Source organism: Desmodus rotundus, chromosome 9 (genome assembly GCF_022682495.2).
Source record: "Desmodus rotundus isolate HL8 chromosome 9, HLdesRot8A.1, whole genome shotgun sequence".
Lineage (NCBI taxonomy): Eukaryota > Metazoa > Chordata > Mammalia > Chiroptera > Phyllostomidae > Desmodus > Desmodus rotundus.
The window spans coordinates 38,463,378-38,469,377 of record NC_071395.1 but is presented as its reverse complement, the minus strand read 5'-3'; positions in this window follow the sequence as shown (position 1 = coordinate 38,469,377).

The window sequence follows — 6,000 nt, the reverse complement described above, 5'->3', positions numbered from 1 at the left end:
TCTGGAGGCTTCACCAATCCCAGACCCAAGACCCACCTCCATTTCCGCTCTCGGAAGCCCCGAAACCAGAAGCGGAAGCGCCGGTAAACGTGCTGTCTACCGCGTTACTCCCCCGTCTGTCGCATCAGATGAGATCAGCATTTTGATTCTTCGCGGAGGTTGAACTTCTGGTGTTGGTGTGGGGCGCTGTCCTACGGTGGGGGATTTCGTGTGGTCCCACCAGAGGCTTTCCAGCGAAAGCCTAGGTGCTCGGCCGCCAGGAGTGTTTGTTGGTGGAGCGACTCCGAAACCCTGCTGGCGAGTTTATTTGCCACTTTGGCCAAGTGAACAACAAGGTTTCTCTGTTATAGTTTACACATCTGCAAAATGGCAATATCGCTTCCCCTACAGTGGCCGGGGTGTGGCCCGGCTGCAGCTGACAGGATAGGAGAGTGGCGGCGCCAAGGACTTGGCGAGGCCTGGGATCCCCTAGTTCCTCTCCCCACCTCCCTCCAGCCCATCACAATCAAATTCTAAATATCACCCAATATGTCTTAATTTTCAGAACATGGCTATTTTATCTTTCACAATTGGTGGCTCAGTTGGTGGTGCGATGAGTGTATGGCCTTTCTATTTTTTTTTTTTTTTTTTTAGAGAGGAAAGGAAACATCAATTTGTTTCCACTTATTTATGAATTCATTGGTTGATTCTTGTATGTGCTCTGATTGGGGTTGGAACTGTAACCTTGGCATATCAGGAGGATGTTCTAATCAACTGAGCTACCCGGCCAAGGGGATCAGCCTTTTATATTTCAGAATCCTGTAGAGACACTCAGAAACTGATCTAAAGGACATTTCTTTGCAGTGTGAAATGCACACCTGATAATTCTAACACCTCACACCAGTGGCTGTACTGAGACGAGTTCCGCGTGCAGTCTAGGGCCACAGAGTCCCACTTCCCACGGAGACAAAGGACCCTGGGCTCTGGGTTGCTGATCTCAACCCCAACTTTGAGTTGGGGGAGGAGATCAGGACTCCAGCGTCAAAGGTCAAACGTCAAAACGGAGTCTGGCTCTGCCTTGCAGGAGGTTACGTCACTGTTAGTGTTTTTCTTGAAAATGGGGCATAGACCAACGGTGGCTTTGTCGCCGGACGACCCCTAACCTCTCAAGTCAGCAGAAGCCCTTCTGTCCCGTCCAGGTTCCAGATAAGGGGCGCTCTGCAGAAAGACTGAGTCAGGATTCCCGATCCAAACGGAGGACGCAATTGAAGCCGCGGAGCTAGGGCCCGTGGCCGGACTATCCAATCAGAGTATGGAGAAGGAGAGTGTCTGGAAGCATTGTCCAATAAGGGTGCGGGGCGGGTTTCAGATAACTACCCAATCAGGGAGAGCGAGCTACAACAATCGTCCAGTCGGGACCCGGGGCGGGCACGCTGGTAGTGTGTAAATCGTTCCTCCTTGCCTGAGTGCGGCGGCCGCAGAGGACAACCTGGATCTGAATTGGTAAATGACCTGGAGGTGGGGAGTGCGCGGGGCCGGAGCTGAAGCCTAAACTGGGAGGAGCTGGTTCGAACCAGCGTAACTGTTTGGAAGCGGCTGCAAGCCCGGGTTCTCGCTCACCACCCCTAACCTCTAAGGTCCGGATCCGAGTCTTCTTCCTGTGCCGTGGAGTGCGGTCCTGGCGTTCTGTCCCTGCCACCCCTTGGGGGCATGTCCCATGAGTCCCTACTGGAGTGTCCGCACTCTGCCAGGGGGTGGGGTACCGGCGAACTGTCCTGTCCACATTTGGGGGGCCCGGGTGTCCACCCTCGGCCGTGCCCGGTGTTTTGGGTCTTCCCGTGCCCCCTCACCTTCACACCCGCTGATCCTAGTCCTTTGGCTGGGTGGGTCCGAGGGACTGGACGACCGTGGGCGCTGGCGGTCAGGGTGGGGGGCGGCCACGTCGGGGGAACCTCCCTGGACCAGACAGATACAATCAAACCCGATTTTGATTAAGGAGAGACGTTATTTCTGTTCAAACAAAATCGAACTCAGTAAACTTAAAGATCTAATTGGCTTTATTTATTTTTAAATATTTTATATATTTATTTTTAGACAGAGGGGAAGAGAGGGATTGAAACATCAATGTTTGGTTGCCTCTCACATGCCCCACACCGGGGAGCCTGGCCTACAACCCAGGCATGTGCCCCAACTGGGAATTGAACCGGCACCCTTTGGTTCACAAGTCAGCGTTCAATCCACTGAGCTACACCAGCCAGGGTAATTGGCTTTATTTAACAATTCATAAATGAAGAGCATCCCATCTATCAGACAGAAAGGAGTTCCTAGGAGCTGTAGATTTTTACAGTTATAAGAGAGGGAACTAGGAAGTAATACTAGCAAGGAGCTGATTGTGGCAAGGTCACTTTCCTTTAAGGGAAGGTGGGATCTCTCGGACAGATGACCTCACTATTGCTGACCAGTAATTCCTGATTGACCGGTTTAAGATTCCATTCAAGGGATAGGCTGGAACTGTAAGTTTGGTGAGTGTGGCTTAGCGTAAATGACCCCATGGGGTCATTTGTTTTTAACATCTGAAGACTGTTGCAACAGGAATGTGGCTCACATCTCAGAAGAGGGCTTTTTTCAATGGAATGAATGTGAGCAGGAAGGCGGTGTGACAGGAACCATTCCCAGTATGCTGGGCACGTTCTCAGCTCAGGACAGCAGAGACTTGTTCTGCACTCTTAGTGTTTGTTCAGACCTAGTGTGGGACAATGTCCTGGGCCTGTGGGGAGGACAGAAGGCTGGCTAAAGTTGGGGTAAGAAATGGGCAATTGTGATCTGTTGGTCCAGGCTATGGCAAATAAAAAATCCAAACTTAGGGGAGACTTTCATTCAAAAGAATTATTGCTGCAAAGGGCGGGGAGAAGGGACTATGAACTGGGGGCAGGGGCTATGCGGTAGGGAGAAAACTGACCTTACCATCTGTGAGTGTTTAAAGCGTTGGGGTTTCTGAGTTTTGGTTTTATATATAGGAGTCAGTCAAAGTAGGAGGGGCTAGGTTGGAATATCAGGTCCCCAGGCCAGCCTGTCCTCAGAAAGGGTGTCTGAGGGCTCAGGCTGAGGGCTGGGGTGGGGGGTTGGGGGGCAAGGGGTCTAGGGGAAAAACAGACACTGAGCGAAGTCTGGCCATCATGCATCTCCTCTGTGTGGTCATTGGAGGTCTGCAGTTCAACCCAATCAATGATCATAAGCATGATGGGGATTGGGGAGCATCTGCATCAGCCTTATCTTGGATAAACAAGGGCAAGGGCGTTCTTAAGTGTGCCCTTTGCCAGAATATGTGGGTGAAGGGGATCCTTCTACCTTCCTTGGATGTTTCCAGGAGCACAGGACTCAGAGAGGATTCCCATTGTCACCTGACAACTATGAGCAGCCTGTGTCCAGCTCAGCACAAACAGCTTTCCCTTATTCCAGCCTCAGGTTTCAACAGATGTAAAATGACTGAATTCCTTTTGCCTTTTTTTCTCCACGGTAGTGAGTTAGTGAGTGTCTCAGATCTGTTTGTTCTGTCCTGCTGACTCCTGTTCTTATGGGGCTGAACCAGAGAGGCTGCTGGGTAAAAGTGTCAATACAGAAAATGTCCTCTCTTCCGGTGGAATTGCGGGGGAGATGCACAAAGTTCCACACCTTCATGAGAGGTGGGCAGGGATTTGGATTAAAATATTCATAAAAATCACAGTGACTCTTTGATTCAGGGTGCAGAGTGTGATACTGTGACCCTGTCCCGCTTGCTGTTAGTAGCTGGTTGTCCAAGATTAATGTAAATCCTGTGAAACTGTGAAACATTCAATTCTGATGAGTTAATTTACAATCTGCTATTATAGTCATAATGATGATGACGATAGTAAAGTCATACCTGTTTTCTGAAAGAGATAAGTAGTTTCCAGTTATTGAAAACCATAAAAGTGCCCCAGAATTTTCCCCCCACTTTTTCCTTGAACCTGGGTGGAAGCAGGGATTCCGTGGGATCTCATTCACACACCAGGACGGCAGGGTCTTTGTCTCATCTGGATGACCCACAGTGCTTGAAGAGATGCATCACACAGGTTGGAACAAGCGCGCCCAAAGGCGGGCCTGTGTGAGAGGTGAAGGAAAGTACAGTGGGGTCTTGCTGGGTGCATTCCCCTGCAGGTGGCCTGCAGCCTCCAGAACCACCCAGAATGTGTTGGGTGGTTAGAGAAGCCACAGAGCCTGAGAGAGGGAGACCCACCTGCAGATGAGCTGGGACGGTTTGTGGCTGCCTGGGGTTGCTTCCTGAAGCTTGGTTTTGGCATCCTGCACAGAGTTGGTGGAGTTAGCTGGGGTTTGTGCAAACTGAGTAAGTCTTGGAAGGTCAGACTTAGGGAGTGAACCTTTGGATTTCACTGCTAGATGGAAATTGGTGAATTTGAGAGCTCATTTCGACCAGAACTTAAACTGATTCCAGCTGAGTATTTCCTCCTCTGTGAGAACTTGAGGGCCTGGAGCAGGGGGGTTCCCACACAGAGAGAGAGCAGGGTGTGTGGGGATCCAGAGTCTGGTTTCCAGGGGAAGGGTGGGGCTCACTGCTTCCCAGGAAGGGACCACCCTGGGCTACCTGTCAGCTGGGAGAGCCCAGCACCCACCCCCTCAGCTTGGGAGGGCCTGGGCCTTCTGACTTGGGGTCCCTTGTGCACTGTGGGAAGCAGGCTGCGGATCTGAGCCGGCTCACTGTGGGCTGCTCTTCCCCTTTTCCTGGAGAGGATCCCTGCCATGTGACTCCAGATCGCACCACCGCTTGAGAGTGTTGTCCCATTATTTCAGTGTATGAGATTTTCATTTTCTCCATTGTTAGCACTGCTCAGGGTGTGGCCCCATGGCAACCACAGTCCTGGTCCTTGTTACTCTTTGCAGCTTCAATCTGTTCATCATCACCAAGCAGTTAGCTGTGTTGGGAGCTCTAGTATAAATCCCGCTCCATGAAAAAGCTGATTCCAGGTCTTCATCCAAAGGTGCTGATGAGATTGTCAGACACCATCCAGGATCGGTCCCCAGCCTAATGGCCAGCAGATGACAAAGCAGCAGAGGCAGAAGGCAGACTTGAGGGAACTCCCTGGAGAAGACGCCCCCTTCTTCGTGGACGCTCGTGTGCTTCTGGGGGGCTTGGAGAAGAACCACCTGGGGGGATATTTCTGGCTGACTTGACCAACTTCATATACAGTCTGAGTTTTTTTTAAGGTGCTTTTGACTTCTTTTCTTCTCTCAGTGTAATCCTCAGACTGAGAGCTTTTTTCCTCTCCAGCGCTTTGAGTGTCTGGCGCTGTGAGTGTCTTGTTGGGTCTGTGAGCCACGTGGCTGTCACAGTGACAACTCTTGGAGCTGATCCAGCAGGATTCTTTCCATGTCACCATTGTAAGTAGAAACTGAGGCTGGGACGCTGTTCCCGTTCCTGGTATTGCTGAAGTGCAACTCTACCCAGGAGCTCTGCCTTCCTGCATTCCGGGGTTCCACCCTACATGCACCAGAGGGAGGGCCCTGCAGCCCCCAGGGCCAGGGCAGGGGTAGGAGGGGTGGGGCCGGGCCTGGCTTGAGCCAGGGGTCTGTAAGTGCTGTAGGGTCATCATCCCACAGCCCCTACTGATTCTCCTTTGAATATTTCTTGATGGTCCTTTTTAGGTCCTGCTAATACTCTGCAATTTCTTCCTACAATTAGAAATCACTAATTTTTAAATATGTGATACCTGGCCTAGGAAGTGTTTGAAGATTGTGTTCAGTGTGGGGAATATTTGAATAGACCGATTTTCTTTCCTTTTTCTTCTTTTTCTTTAAAGATTTTATTTATTTATTCTTCGAGAGAGGGGAAGAGAAGGAGAAAAAGCAGGAGAGAAATATGGATGTGTGAGAGAAACATCAACTCGTTGCCTGTCGCACACGCCCTGACCTGGGGCTAGGCCTCACAACCCAGGCATGTGCGCTGACTGGGAATCAAACCAGCGACCTTTTGCTTTGTGGGATGAT